We start from the raw sequence: 16581 nt of genomic DNA, 5'->3' as shown, positions 1-16581 counted from the left end.
TAAAAATGATATTGACTGGTTTGTGCCAGAAACTGTGCTAAGGCCTTTATATGTATTAATCTCCTTTAATCAACAGAACCGCTCTATGAGACAGACATCCTATTAGTATCCTTATTTCACACAGGAGGAAATAGAGACATAGAGAAATACGTAGCTCAGGCCAGTTCGGTGAGTAAGGGCTAGCAATGGTCTCTTTGGCAGCAATATGCAGGGAATATTTCCATGAGTTGAGTAGAGGGAGAGAAGGTTTCTAAGGCAGAATTACTTCATGTACATTTAAATTGCTCAATATTGAAGGGGGTCTGAGAGAAAGGCCATCTTTATTTTGGACTTTTAAGACAAATGAGATAAAATCCAACCAGAGCGGACTTGTTGAATGGTTCTATTAGGACAGCTACTGTCCTAAGTACCTTTAAATACCTGATTTTCTTTAATTTTCTCAATATCTTGAGGGGTAGAGATCCATATCCTTATTTTACATGGGATCGCTGAGACCGAGGTTGCCTTAGGCAGCACTCTGTGTTTGGTTTGCGTCTTCCTGAAGCCAAGTGCATGGTTTCTTAAGTTCGATTTCTGATCTCTTCTCGAAGATGAACAGGCTGCTGGCTGTTCTGGTTATCTGTTGATGTGAACAAAGCACCCCAAAACTAAGTGACACAGAACAACATCATCTTTTTGTGCTGGCACTTCTGTTGGTCATGAATTCAGGCAGCACAGAGTGGACGAGCTTCCCGATGGGTGGGCCTCCGCTGCGAGACTCTCACTGATGGAGATGTCTAGGCTGGCTCCAAGTGAGGTCTCCGGGTTCTCTGTCTCTCCACGTCGCTTCTGCTGGAAGGGAATGCCCAAGGTTGGCACCTCCACTCATGTCTGGCATCGGGACTGCTATGGCTGTACAAGTAGTTTCCTTGCATTTCCTTGCAGCATGGTGACTTCAGTGTAGATGGAAATCTTACCCGGCCGCTGGCTTCCCCCGGGGCAGGGTTTCTTAGCCTTAGCACTCTTCACATTTGGGAAAGCACAATTCTTTCTTGTGAGTGGCTAAGTGAGAAGCACAGCCCAGCTCTCCTAACCTCCAGACTTTCCAGTTCACTGAGATACACTTGAATTTGAATGACTCATTGACGAAAACGTGGCCACTCAGTCTTGTACTCACCTCTGAGCCTCTTTTGGGACACTAAGTGCCTGACATGCCAGACATTATAATGTTTACTAACGAGGAAGAGGAGAATGTAAAAGAATACTTATTTATATTATCCTATGTATCACATACTTTGGGGGCCATATATATCTGTATCTATATCTATACACATAAAAGATACACACACACACACACACACACACACATGTAAATATTTAAATTTTTTCTAAATAGTTCTGTTATGGGAATAATATCCTCATTTTATAGTTAGTCAAATGACTGACTCATCTTGGCCAGAGTAGCAAATATCTTGAAGGGACTAAGGTCCTAAACTTGTCAGCCTCATGAAAAATGCAGGGGTTAGCTTGAACTAACTCCAGAGCTGCTCTGTCCCCTCGCCCTCATACCATGATATCTATTTTACTGTGCCCCTCAGACAGTCATGCCTCTATAACTTTAGCTTTTCTCTCCATCCTACCTAATAACCTTTGGGAGCTAGGGAAAGGCTTTGCTGGATATTTGTCATGCCCTTCAGAGTGGCTAGACGATCGCAGTGGGTCTCTTTGCAGAGAGTGAACCAGGCTGGCCACCCAGGGAAGCCTGATGCGTTATTTTTCGGGCACTTGTTTCTGTGCAATTCTTGTTTCTCGGTGTTGTGGATCTTCATTGATTGCAAATGGACAAGAGCCGCGTGTGAGCTTTCCGCTGATGCTCAGGGTGCGCCGTCCCTCAGCCACTGAGTGATGGGGGGTAATTTTTTTCTGGCATCTGACAAGGCTTAAGTACAGACATCATGATAGAATGCCACTACAGGTCCTTCTCAAGGATTTTCTCCTACAGAACGGGGAGGGAATATGGGAGAAGGAGTTTGAGTCATAATGGATGAAAGTTTAATATTTTGTCACATCAACTGCTAAATAACACTTAGACTTTCTCCAGATCTCCAAAGCTTTTAATCTATACTTGAAAACCACAACGTCATTTATGCTTCACTGGGACTGACTTTTGTGTGCCTGTGTGAAAACTAGCATGTTCTAGTACTCTTTCACTCAATACAGTACATCCCTGACACCTGGTAGGTGTACAAGAAATGTTGGTAAGTGAGTGAAAGAACTATGATTTGTCCTAAGAGTTGAAATTGTGCATTACAGGTGTCGACAGAAGAGAACACATTACATTATCAATTGTAATCCTCACTATTCCAGAGATTCGTTGGCCCAGTCTCAGAGAGGGCTCATGCCAATGGACACACCATTCCAATAACAAAAATATGCAAAGCAAAAATTATGAAAAAGCAATTTAGATCCACTTTTTATGTGACTTCCTCAGGGAACATCAGAGGGGGAGGGTCTGCTTTATCCCCTGAAACACTATAATACTCTCTCCTATCTTGTGACTGCTCCAGCATCTCTCCCCAGGCACCACCCCCAAGGATTACTTCTTTGCATTTCTTAAGCAGTTTTGTGTCTTTCCCCACATCCCTATTTAAAAAAAAAATGTATATCACCTTGGTCTCTTTTCCTTCAACCAGGAATTTTGTTTCTGTGGAGGAGAGGAGGAAGAGTGGAAAAACTCCTGGGAAAATAGAGGATTTTTCTTTGTAGGACAAGGGAGAGGTAAAGGCTATTGCGACCTTCATGAAAAATTTTATTCTTTATTTTCTATGCTAATTGCTAGGAATTGGTTTGGGAATGGGCGCGAGATGCATTCTGGTCAAGGAGACATGGAGTGATCTCTGTCAGACGCTTAGGTCTGAATGTGAGGCCTGGACTTCAGTCAATGTCTTGTGACCACAAAGGAACAAGTTGCCTGAGTTTGGCAGAGAGGATGATGGGAGCACGTGGATGCTTTCTCGATGACACCACCCACTTTATTACCTACCTCTGGATTTCTGGTTATTATTATAACCTTCCTCATGGCTTAAGTGGTGGAGCTGGGGTTCCTGTTTCTTGAGGTTGAAGGAATCCTAAGTGATGTATTTTTTTGTGTGGTGGTGAATATGAAATCAATTAGCCCGTGTATAACACTTCACACACTGCTTGGCATTTAATAAAGAATCCATAAACGCCAGCTCTAATAAAATTACGGCTAAATTCATTATATCTGTCACCAGGAGTAGCCTAAGGTGTAATTCATGTTCTACTTGGTTCTCCAGAAGTTCTTACAAAACAGAAAAATAAAGGACATGGAGGCCAGCTCCTATGCAGAGAAAAGTTGACAAGCTTTCCTGTGTTTATGATAATTGCCTTAGGCTAGATTCCCCGAGGTTACATAACTGGGCACATGCATTTTCAATGCTCTTCACACGTATTACCAAATTGCTGTCCCAAAGGTCGAACTATTTTACACAAATGACAACCAGCAATCTGGTTGAAAGAGTGCCTCTTTCACTCAGGTTGGTCAGTATTTGGGATAATTATTTGAAAGTGTTTCTGGTAGACAAAATGTGGAATTGTCATTTTAATTTCATTTTTTGGGACTAGTGGTAACTTTTAAAATATGTATTTAGGTGTCAAAAACCTTCCCAGGCTGGCTGAGGTTTAGGAGTGTTCACCAGTAACTTCCATGGTCTGCTGACTTGAAGTAATTGAAGGGCTTGGAATAACTTGCCTGTGTAGCATCCTGCATCAGCTGGAATCTCCTGATAAGTTTCTCCTGAACTTCTCGAGTCCTTTCCTAAATGGGAACAGAAGAAGTGTAGCCAATGCCATGGGTAGCATCTTATTACCAGGACTGCCCCTACAGTGTGTAGGGGCTTTGGAGGGTATTTTTTACAACCCTCCTGTCTACATAAACAATTTGAGTCAGCGCAAATCAACATGCCAGCACCATTCCGATGGACAAATCTTGTGTGAGCCCTACAAAAGAAACACTGCAGTGGCCAGTGGGAGCAGTTCTCTTGTCAGACCGCCCTCCTAGAACCGGGGACTAGCCATTAGGTTCCTGGACAATTTACTAGGAAAAAGTCTTGGAGATCCAGGGGGCATCTGGTCAACTCCACACAGGGGAGTGGAAATAGAGAGGCACGGAACATCTCAAAATAGGAATGGAACGCATGGTCTATTTCTGGTCTAGGTCTGATGCACCCTGGCTGCTAACATCATTCGCCCAAGACCTGGAAGTGTCTTCAGAAAATAGGGAGAACACTCTTAATCAGGTAGGCCCCCTTGCCTGGGTCTAAGGGCATTTGTTGTTATCACTAGAGCAATAGCTAATTAGAACTGTGCTTTTCTCATGTACCAGGCCCTGTGCTGAATATTTTCCATTGAGCTAGATATCACCAATATTTCATTTACGGATGCAAAATTGGTGCCTAGATGCTAACAGACTGGCGTGCTGAGGCATGTGAGGTAAAGGCAGGGCTCTGACCAGCTCTGGGTCAGAGTAAAGGCCCTCCTGGCCATTTATCGCTGGCCCCAGGGGTTCCTCCTTCAACTTGTTCAGAGGACCACCCATCTGGTCTTTCTCATTAGGCATCTGACTTGAGTCTGTGTCTAACGACCCCCACACCAATCCCTTTCTTTGACGGCATTTTACATTACAGATGTCTTCTTACATGCAGAAATATCTCTTCAAACAATATTTACATGTCCTTCTGGTTGTAGACTATGTTTCTTTGTGGTGGGATGACTCGGAAAATAGCACGAAACAACAGGGTTCCAGCTGACCACCAAGGGTCTCTCTCCCTGTACACAAGCCTGCTTAGCGCTTCTGTTTTTGAGTAGTGCCCCAAGACCTTCCCAAAATGTTTGTTTCCCCACCCCATTATTTTCCAAGGGAAATGTCAAATGAAGGTATCATTTCCCAAGAAGCATCTCTAAATTAAAATACTGTGTAATTGGCAATCGTGAGTCTTTTCTATGACTCCCAATCTTATTACAAGATGTTCATCCACTCTTTTACCTGCCGGGACAGACAACAATGGCAGAGAAATGGCAAGTGGATAATTTTGAGGTCTGCAGTTATTTCTGAATGGCTACATTTCCCCTTACCTCTTAAAAATGATGTCAAGTGTGCTATCTGATTGTCCTCCTTCACACCCCCACAAAACATAGTTGAGAAATAAAGACAGAAAGAGAAACTTAACAACGTACTCATATATAATAGGACATACTGTTTTGGTGTGCAGTTTGCAAATATGTTAAAGTAACCGAACTATTAGTCCACCATTAGCCAGAGCAATTTGCATTATACAGGGACCAGTAAGACCTTTTTGTTCTCTTATGAAAGAGACCTCATTTTATTTACCTTGTATTGCTAAAATCGGTGAGTAAGAGGACTGAAAGTTTGGCATTTAGCCAGACTCTGTAGTCTGAAAAATTTACATCTCTCAATGGGATTCCTTTTGGATTTTTATCGAACACAATGAATTTGATTTGGGAGAGTTGTGAGATCCTCTACATTGTTTTTTCTTGTAACAGAAACATCTATTGTGTGACCAAATGAGCTGGTTTAAATTCCTATAGCTTATGGTTCTACCTTCAATTGTCAAACAGTTATACTTTTTCCAACTTTTGACACTTCCATTTTATGTGATTCGATGACAAGGAAATTGTGGCACCTGAGATTTAATTTAAAGCATGTTTATTGTAATCGGCAGATACCGTGAGGGCTATCAGTGTGATCCTCTGAGGGCTGAGAGAGTTGAATTTGGAAAAACACAAAGATTTATCAGGGATGCCAGAAGACTTGACCGCCTTGGGGACAGGACAGCTATGGGAAAGGCCATTGCTATATTATCACAGTCCAGTCTCAGGTACTTTTAGATAGGGGAGGAAAAAGGCTTCTTCTTCCTTCTTCCTTTCTTCTTTCTATTCCTCTTCCTCCTCTTCTTCCTCTTCCTCTTCCTCCTCTTCCTCTTCCTTCTTCTTCTTCTTCTTCTTCTTTGATGACATTTCATATTACAGATGTCTTTTTACATTCAGAAATATCTCTGAATGTCATCATTCAGAGATATTCTCTGAATATCTCTCAGTCCAGGAAAGCACGGTGAAATCCAGGAGAGGCCCAAGTCTAAGAGAGTGTCCTTTCCATATGTCCCAAGTTCCAAGAGTCCAGATAGAGTCCAGGTCTGCAAGGCAGAGTTTTTGGTGGCTTCAGATTCAGCTCTAGCTGGCATGATCAAAGCAGGAGCGTGCCTGCTTTCCTACTAGTCCAGGCCACATGGCCGAATCCTGACTACAGACTGCAAAGCTGCTTCTCACATGGCTGCTACCACACGCTCCTCCATCACACTCCTCCATCATGCTCCTCCCTCAAGGCTGCCCGCCCTTCCTTGTAAATCTGGAAAGTCACTACACCTTTTGGCCTGGGGTGGTTGCATAACTATTTTCTAGCTACCTTCCTGGCATAGCTATGCAAAGTATCTGAAAAGCTGTATCATCTCCTTCCCCCATCCCTTAAACCATGGACTGTGGGGACTTTGGGAATCTCTCTTCCACTCTGAGTCCTGTTTCATTGTGACTCTAGCAGTCTCTTTGATGGGACAAGATGGAAAAGGAGGAGATGTGTATCTTAGTCTCAGTACAGGGACTTTTGCCCTTCCTTTTCAGTTACCTCTCTGAGTTAGTGCCTCCTTTCTTGGGGCTCCCATACACCAGGGCTACATCACCGGCGGTACTCCTAGGCCTGATTTAGTTTGTGCCCATGATGCCTCTCCTGCCAGACTCTCATGGACATTAGGAGGCATCTCGGGTATTTCTTCCTTCTCCCACATCAACCTTCCTACTCTCAGGAAGCAGTCCGGTGCCTGACACATCAGTGTTCTTGGAGTAACTGAGCAGATATGCTGATTTATTTTGTTAAAGTGCCTTTTATCATCAAGCTGAGGATGTTGTAAAAAATTCAGAGAAAATATAGTTATGCCTATCAGACCGATGACTTCAAATAGGGAGATGACACCATGGATATGGGAGGTGTGCAAAACGACTGTTGACCAAACAATTATAAGTGATCCTAATGTGGCGAATGAGGTAAACGAATATAAAAATCAGCATGTCTGCATCAGAATGAGTAAACCAAGGCTTTGTAAAAGTGCTCCAGAAAATAAAGGGTGAGTTTAGTTATATGTAGAGTACGAAAGAGAACAAGAAATATATATATTCCTATAGCAAGTGATGCAGTAAAAAAATGGCAGAGGAAAACAGATGTTAGTGTCTATTTTACTTTATTTCTTTTGTGGCCAACCCTTGAGCTCTTATATCCAACCCCCTTTTCTAGAAATTTTCCATATCTTTGACCAAGTGATTTGCACAGGGTTTGCCATAATTGGGGTAGGTCCAGGGATGGACTACTGCCTCAGGCTTGGCCAGTGGTTCCTTTCCTTGGACCTTCTGAAATTGGGACAGAAGAGATTTAGGGGACTATCAATTTCAAGTCACCAAATCCATGAGACAGAAGACGTGGGACCATTCAGTGGCCATGTTTCCCATAGCAAAAAAGCCCAGTCTGTAGTGGTTGAAGCTAAAGGCAACACAGAAGGAAAAGCAGGGATGGAAACCACTGTGGTTGCCTAGGCAGCTCCGGTCTGTGGGTCTCCTGTCTTCAGACCCTGTTACATGTCTGCTCTTCTACATTAGGTTGATTAACCTCTATTTCCTTTGCATAAGGAAGTTGGAGTTGGTTCTCTGTTACTCACAACCAGAAGACTTCTAGTAAATATACTTGTCCATCAAGATGAATGCAAGCAATTGGGCATGTTAGAGACCCCCACATGATTAGGCCCTAGTAGATAACAAAAGTACCTCCCCCCCAAAAGACTGAAATATTCAGGTGTCTCAGCCCAGAGCACATCCTTCCAAGGGCATCCAAGGACATTGCGAGTGGCTGGTGTGATGTGGAGCTCTTCCTTGCAATTTTTCAGGAGTCACAGAGGATGTGGGAGGAATCATATGATGGGAAGTAGAAATGTATATTCTGGAAGGATACTAGGGTGTTTCTTTACCTTCTTTGCATCCCAACCTACATACTCTCTGATCCTTAGTGTTTTTCTCTGTGCAGTACAGACTCTGTAACACCTCACTGCATTACTCACATGCCCGGAGGCCGCCAGATATCAGACAGTGCTTCATGCAATGTTTCTTTCCGTAGAAAGGCCAGGGGTTGTTGTTTATATTAGGCTGGCTAAAGTAATAAACAGAAAGCAGTTGGTAGCCTCTTTTATTACCAAGTTACATTCAGGTAATGATTGTTAATGATAATATGTTTAGTACTATACTATACAAAATATCAACTGTCAATGGTACATTGTAAATGAGCTTTTCTTCCCCTTTGGACTATGTTATTCTCTTCTGTAACAGTAATTTTACCAGGGTTGGGTAGTGTTGTCAGACATCTTCACAAGATTAAGAAAACCTTGTAAAATTTGTTGTCCAATGGGTTGCAAACATCAGAATAGCCCTGAAGCAAAGCAGCCATTCTCCCCGCTATAAAACGTCTTTAGTCTCTTGTGCCATAAAAAACAAACTAACTCTTTAGCATGGCAGAAGATGTGATTTCAGAGAGGAGGCAGAATGATTGTGTACTAGGAGGGCATGGGAGTCAGGAGGAGAGAGAATTTTAGGAAGATGATCTCAGAAGCAACAAATGCAGCAGATTATAAAGACGGTTTGTAAACTGGAGAGATAGATAATCATTCATCAACACTTGGCAACCCTCTTTTTCATATCCGTGTTTCACCCCTCTCTGTTTAAATCCCTAATGGCAGTTATCAAAGTCCAAGTCTCCATTAAGTCTTTCTAAATTACTGCAGTCAGCTCCTAACTGGTCTCCCAGTCACCCCTGTGCCCCCAAAAGTCCTCCACTCTGGAAATTTGACTTGGAGACCGATGACAGGGGTACTGTGGGTCACCTCCCTCCTGTGTCTCTGTCTTCCATCTTCCTCATACTTCACTGTCCTCTTCACAAAGGACAAGCTTCTCCAGTGCTTTCTTCCTACTGAACTGGGACCTCCCTGATATAAAGTCTATATCAATTACACCAGGAAAACTCCTGATATATTAAAGGAGAGAAACAAAGGAATTTAGAAAAATTTCTATCTTGACAAAACCTATATGTCAATACTATTGTCTGGTTTCAAATTAGTGATCGCAATTCTTTCCTATCTTTATTTTCTTACCTCTACCCCAGGCATGGCAGACGGACCATTTAGACTGATGACACAGACTGTGTACACAGAAATGCAAAAGAGAAAAGCACATCAATTGTTTTAAAATATTATACTGATGATTATCCTTATTTTATGGAAGAGGAATCTGAGGATCATAGAGCTTAAGCCATGGAGTCAGTGACAGGCAGAATTGAAATCCCAGGGACATGCCTCTTTCAAGGGGGTCCTACCGAATACTGAAAGCCTCTGCCTATTGGAGAGAGAATTTGGGATTCCCAAGAGAGAAGCAGTGATGAGTTGAGAAAGGGGCAAGAAGATGAATGGAGACAGTGCAGGTGAAGCAAAGGCAGTGAACTCCTATCCTGTATGACCTGTGCCCATGGCTGATGGCCTCAGCAACAATTTCCACATGCTGGCATGACCTCCATGTGCATATCCCTTGGGTCTCTCTTCCCTGCCCCATAAATTCTGCAGAAAATTTAATGATGTGTGCCAACTTTTGGTGCCAAGTGACCTTTTATTTTTTTCTTGGTGGGGAGAGGGAATCTCATAAAAGGGGGCTGAGTGTCCCATCTGAATGGCCCTGCCCTTGACCAAGGGCACAGACAGAGACAGCCTAGGCAGTATAGGAAGGAGAGAAAGTCATAACTTTGGAGGGAGATCTCTGGAGTCATTTTTAGAAATCTCGTGGGGAGGACTTTAACACACGGAGTTTTGCGCTCATTTTATCTAGCTCTCCTCGGGGCGGGTGAGCCCCGGCAGATCTCCGCATTATATCTGCCTTAGTGTGAGGACCAGCCTGCCTATCCCCTTCCATCCTAGAACCTCATATGGCTTCTGTTTCATAGCAACCATGAGTCATTGGTTTGTTTGACAGAGATGCTTGAGGAAACTGGTCCAGTAGGATTACAGGGGGAGAGGCCTGACTGAAGGAGGCGTGGGACAAAGTTTGAGATGGAAGGGTATAAACTGGAGACCTCAGCCACACATCCAAAAAAGTGGGTAGGGGCAGCTAAAGTAGGCAGCATGGTTGAATACAGTATTCCCTCGCTTATCGCGGGTATTACGTTCTAGACCCCCCCCCCCATCCCCCGTGGCAGGTGAAAACCTGCGAAGTAGGAACCTTACATTTCTTTTAGTATTTGTATATATTTTAAGGCTTTACAAACCCTTCCCACACACTTATAAACCGTTCCCAGTCCCTTGTTAACCTTTCCAACTCCCTTATTAACCTTTTCCACACTTTTATAAACACTACTTATGTTCTCAAACATATGCTATACTTTTTTTTTTTTTTAATGTGTTTTATTGATTAAATTATTACATTTGTGCCAATTTCCCTTCCCTCTGCTCCCCTCCACCCGGTGGCCCCCCTCCCTCCAGTTGTCCCCCCCTTTTAGATTATGTCCATTAGTTGTGCATACAGTTCCTCCCAACCTCTCTCCGTCTATTCCATTCCCTCCTACCTTGATCCCCAATTCCTATATCATCTCCCTCCCTTTCCCCACTCCCCCTCCCTGTTGACCTCCCCCCAATGTGCTTCCCGTACCCACAGTTCCTCTTTCCCTCTCGTTGCCTATTTAGTTTGCCTTTGTTTCATCTCCCTAGCTTCTGTTTTTTTTTTTAAACCAGTCCCTTTAACATCTCATATAACAGTGGTTTGGATCTAATGAACTCTTTCAGTTTTATTTTGTCCTGGAAACACTTTCTCTGTCCTTCTATTCTGAATGACAATTTCGCTGGATAGAGTATTCGTGGTTGTAGGTTTTGGATTTTCATTACTTTGAATATTTCTTGCCAGTTTCTTCTTGCCTGTAGGGTTTCCCTTGAGAAGTCAGCTGATAGTCTAATTGGGACCCCTTTGTACATAATTCTTTTCTTCTCTCTTGCTGCTTTTAAGATTCTCTCTTTATCTTTAATTTTTGACATTTTGATTATAATGTGTCTTGGAGTGGTTCTCCCTGGGTCCAGTCTCTTGGGAACTCTCCTTGCTTCTTGGACCTGCAGGTCTATTCCCTTTCCCAAGTCTGGGAAGTTCTCCTTTATTATATTTTCACTCAATTTTTCAAGTTCTAGTTCATCTTCCTCATTCTCTGGCAAACCAATGATTCTTATGTTGGGCCTTTTATAGCTGTCCCAGAGGTTTCTGATCCTTTCGTTGTTGCTTCCCATTTCCTCTCTCTGCATTGGTTGACTGCTTGTTTCTTCTCCAAATTCCAGTTTGTTGAAATGAACTCTGGATTTTATTTCCTTTCCTTCTATCTCGTATGCGGTTTTGTTCCTTTCGTTATGAAAGTTTTTCGCTTCTTTCATATCTTTTTCCTGCTCTTTTGTGAATTCTGTAAGCCACCTGATAACAATGGCCCAGAACTGAGCCTCTGACAGGTTTCTTATCTGTTCATCTGTCAGGTTCTCTATCTGCTGCCTGGTGAGCTGTGTTACCGGTATTTCTAAAGTTGCCTGCCTCATTTTGACAGATGCTTTTTGTTTTCTTGGGCTGGCTGTGGGGGCAGTGCCTGCGTACGCGTCACAAATTAGCGACCGGCGCCTGCTTGTCCGCGACCTATTTCGTAGCCCTGTGGTGCTTTCTGTGGGGGCGGGGGTCCAAGATGGATTCACACAGTTATTCAGCTAGGAGACCGGGATCCGTCCTCCCGCCCCCCTGGGCCTCACTGTTCAAGGCGATGCGGCGGCCGCTCTCCCCAGCTCCGGAGTCGCGCACCGCCCGGGACTTGGCCACCGGGACTCCTCGCCGGGGTCGCGCACCGCCAGGGACTTGGCCTCCGGGACTCCTCGCCGGGGTCGCGCACCGCCAGGGGCTTGCGTAGCCGCTCTCCCCAGCTCCGGAGTCGCGCACCCCCCGGGACTTGGCCACCGGGACTCCTCGCCGGGGTCGCGCACCGCCAGGGACTTGGCCACCGGGACTCCTCGCCGGGTCGCGCACCGCCAGGCCAGGGGCTTGGCCACCGGGACTCCTCGCCGCCCGCCGCTCCGGGTGCGACCGCAAACAGCACTGCCCACTTTAACTCTTACCTGCCCAAATGGCACCGTTGGTTTATAACTTCATATGTTGGACTTCCGTGTAGTTTTATTTTCTGGAATTTCTAGTTATCCTTTGTTTTGAAGTAGTTGTATTCCTGTATAGTTGTAGAGGGAGACCTAGCGTGTCCGTCTAAGCCTCCATCTTGGCCGGAAGTCCCATATGCTATACTCTTAAACCTACATAACTTTAACAACATACGTATACAGTACCGCAAAATCCCACAATATAGCAAAAAATCCGCGACAAATAATTAAATATAATATTTTTAAGAATCCCGCGATATAGTGAGGCCGGGATAAGTGAACCGCGATATAGAGAGGGACTGCTGTAAATGTATTTTTACTATTTCAAGATAAAGGGTACATGGCTTAAGAATATTAGTAGGCACAGGGGAAGGAAGTGACTCTCTTTTTAGAATAACTTAACTTTTTTCTCCTCCAATACATATTCGCTCTATTAAACAATTCGCGTTAAACAGTCATCTAAACATCATTAACTCCTCATCTCGTCTGCGGTTGTCATCCTATCGCTTTTCTTCTTCAAGTCTTTCAGGACGTTCCAGAACCTTCTGTTTAGAGGTCACAGTTGACACCGTGGCTGTCCTTGCCCAGGCACTCGCTCCCTTCTCTGGCTTCTTCTGCACCCACCCTCCAGGACGCCACCACGCAGCTCTATTGCGCCCTGCAGTTCCCGGGACGCACCACACTCTTTTACATCACGGGCCTTCCAGTGTTCTCCCTGCCGGAATTTCCTTTCCCGCCTTATTTCTGCTCGCCCAAGTTCTCCTTTTAGCTCAGGAGATACCTCCTCCAAAAAAAAATTTCCCGGTGCCAGTCACCTCGGGGTTTTCAGAGAAATCCTTGCCTTCCTCTTTGTGAGTAGCGCGGTTTTCTGTTGAGTAAGCTGGAGGCTGAGTTTTTGATGGCAGTTTTGTCTCTGCATCACGGTTCCTTAGTCTGCCACCAAATAGGACGGCAATGATTCTTCTATCTTCTGAGTGAAGTAAGAGCAAATAACAGCCATCTGCAGCACGAATTATATCAAAATTCTACTGCCTGCTTCCAGTTTATGGTTTTAAAAGATGAGTGGTTTTTATTGTTGTTATATTCACGGCTGTTTGATTCTAACTGCCTTTTGCTCGCATCACCCCGCTGTGGTCCCCTTCAGGCCTGAACAGTTTTTGGAGACGGTTATGGTAACAATGGGTCACAGTCCTTTTCTTCTGTCTCCCATCGTAATTGCCACATCTCAGGGCCACATTCTCTCCCTCCCCCCAACCGAAGAAAACAGTGTTGAGCAGGTTAGTCAGTCTCTGGGCAATAGCTGCATCTAGTTTCAAGTGACAATGCATAGGGTAGCTACAAACATCTTTGCAGGGCACATTTTCCCCTTTAGAATTAATTTCTCAGGATAAATTATCCAAATTGTGATTTTTGGGTCAAAGAGTATAAACATTGTGATGACTCCTCTCACCACCTGCCAAACTGCTTTTTGCAAAGATTGGGTCACTTTAGAGGGCCACCACCAAACTTATTTTTCCCCTGTCTTCTTGATGGTGCTTGGCCATTCAAAAAAAATGAACAAATATATTTGTTTTTATTATTTTAGTACGTTAAAGTAGATGCTCAGAATTGTTGTAATGCCTATTTCAGTGTTAGTAAGGAAGATAATTTGCCTGTGTTTTCTATTGAATTTTTTGAGTCAGTTATCTACAAAGAGAGAAATCATTTGAGCGTGGAAGGATAGGAGTGAATACTAATACTGAAAAACGTTGAGGTAATTGATGGAGAAAAATTAAACAATGTTACTGAAGAACAGGAGGTGAGTTTATACTTGCAAAGATGGAGGGACACATTTTCTCCCTAGAGAGGCAAAAAAGAAAACAAAATGATAAGGGGGAAGAGACACAATCCTAGAAAATACTAATTAACATTAATTAGGCACTTAATGAATTACAGTAACTGTGCTAATTGCTTTCTATGGTGCCTTTCTTTTAATCATCCGAACCACGCACTGTACACATGGGGAAGTTGAGGCTCAGCAAGATTAGGTGATTTGCTCATTGTTACATAGCAAGTCTCTGGATAATAAAATAGTAGAGAGTCTTAATTTTTCTGGCCAAACATATCATAGAGTTCTTTTTTTCTTTTTTCTTTTTTTTTTTTTCTGGCCAGTTAGTTTCCATAGAAATGACTCTATGGGGAGGATTAAGTTCAATTTCCCAATATATTGAATTTCCAGTATCAGTATTATCATAGGTTTTATTAACCTCAGACTAAGTTATTTTGCCTATAATGTCAGTATTATACCAGCCCTTGGCTGGTTTGGCTCAGTGGATTGAGCATCAGCCTGCGAGCTAAGTGTCACTGGTTCGATCTTCCAGTCAGGGCACATCAGAGAAGGAAAACTCTGACTCCAAAAAACCTCCGCTGCCTTGCGGCATACCTCTTCAGGGGAAAGGCTAAGGGAGTAAACCCTGACAGAAAATCCGGAGCCGGAGTCCCTAAGGCGGTTTGACGTTGTAGTCAACACCGGCAACTCCTGCAGCGCACCTGAAGTCAAGCTGTATTGACTCCGTCTTTCCCTTGGACCCTTCAGCTGCAAAGAGAGGGGGGGTCTGCTGCATGGGCAACAGCAGACCCTCCATATCACCCTGCCCAGGCTCTGTAGCTTCAGCTTCACTGGAGAGGACACTCCAGCGTCATCGCAAGATGTCGATTCAACATGGGAGGACACAGATACCGTGTCACTCCTGAGTCGGACTGCACAGCCATTCTCGGCGGTGCAGATAGACTCTTAAGAAGCTACACCATCGTCTCTCGAGACGGACGGCTGCCGCCGCCGACGACATAGCAAGTCTGTGTAGAGCCAGGTTTCAGGCCTAATTCCAGAGTCTATAGCCTTAACTACTATCCTGGTAGCTAACTTGTATGAGAAGAGATTAATTTTTTGTGGTCCTAATTCAGTAAAAGAGAAGGGGGGCAGTGATCTTCTGAGAGGGGCCATAATGAGGACAGTGTCCTAGGGACACAAGGTGCTACCAGCAATGGTGGGCTGCAGTCTGGTATGAACCCAGCTGGCATATTTCTGTGACACTTTTAGACAATAGTCTGTGCTTTGGGAACAAGAGAGATGAAAAGGCAGAGGGGGATGTTTCTACGTCTGTGTGTTGTTGGGTTGCAGCCGGAACTGAAGAAAGGGCTTTTGCTGTTTGGATTCAGAAAAGCAGCATTACAGAGGCTGACGGAGTTGCTCAGGCCAGCCAGGGACCCATGCGTGGCCACGGGGGTCAGCTCTCTGCATAGTTCTCTTACCACAACTATCATTGTTACCACTGGTGTTTAGCTAGGTAGTAATAAAAGAAAGAGGAGCAAAGGGAATTAGACATAAAGCTTAATGAACTGAGGACCATGAGCCTCTGGTCTTTTCCAAACCTAAGATATATAATCCCAGGGGAACAAAGAAGTACTTTCCCTCTCTCTCTCACTCTCTCTCTCTACCCTGCCCACCCCCACCTTGTTCACACACTCACCAGTTAATACACTCCCTCGAGAGTTTGTATGTTCTCTCTCGTCCGGGAACATGCAACCATGTGGATCTAGCAGCTACCGGAGCCCACAGCAGACTGTGTGGGCCCCCAAGGACTGAGCTTTCATATGAAGCGGAAACTCTGGACACTGGCTTTCATTATGACCTTGCCGAGGACAAGGTTAGACTTTTTCCATGGCGGGGCAGACAGAAATGGGACATTCGAAACCCAGGGGCAGGCTTCTGCACAAAGAAACCTTTTGCCACACCACAGTCTCCTGTGGCTGGGTCCTTGGAATGCCCTCCTCGTGACCCCAGGGAAGAGCCTGATACCCTCCCACTACATTAGGGCTGAGACTGCTGTGTTAGTCAGGATTCTGCTGAGAAGCAGAAGCAAGGGGATAGAGATAGATATAGATACATAATATAGATACATTATGAAGAATTGGATCACACAGTTCTGGAGACTGAGAGGTCCCAGAGTCTATAAGCTGGAGACCCAGGAAAGCCAGCGGTATAACTCAGTATAGACCTGATGCCTGAGAACCAGTGAGCTGATGATGTGAATCCTGGCAGACGGCAGATGAGATGAGAGGTCCCAGCGCAAGCAGTGGGGCAGAGAAAAGGGCCGAAGCCTCCTTCCTCTCCGTGTTGTTCTCTCCGGGCCCTCCAAAAACTGGACGGTGCCCACCCACTCTGCGGAGGGCCACCTGCTTTACTGAGCCCACACATCCCGATGCTAAACCCGCCTGGAAGCACCCT

At 44.5% G+C, this 16581-nt stretch overlaps 1 protein-coding gene across 5 annotated transcripts in view; it reads right to left on the bottom strand.

Moving 5' to 3' along the window:
- LOC150003990 (uncharacterized) overlaps positions 1–16581 on the bottom strand; it is a 131866-nt gene that overhangs the window by 17900 nt on the left and 97385 nt on the right. For 2 of the 5 annotated variants that reach the window (XR_016512255.1, XR_016512256.1), the window contains exon 9: positions 13474–14153. The exons of the other annotated variants lie outside the window; for them this stretch is intronic. The gene's annotated coding sequence lies outside the window, so the exon portion shown is untranslated. Of the gene's footprint in view, positions 1–13473; positions 14154–16581 lie in introns of those variants that run through there. 5 annotated transcript variants of the gene reach the window in all.

The sequence above is a fragment of the Furipterus horrens genome, unplaced genomic scaffold (genome assembly GCF_987537825.1).
Source record: "Furipterus horrens unplaced genomic scaffold, mFurHor1.1.pri manual_scaffold_7, whole genome shotgun sequence".
Lineage (NCBI taxonomy): Eukaryota > Metazoa > Chordata > Mammalia > Chiroptera > Furipteridae > Furipterus > Furipterus horrens.
This window is presented reverse-complemented; position numbering and strand designations above follow the sequence as displayed.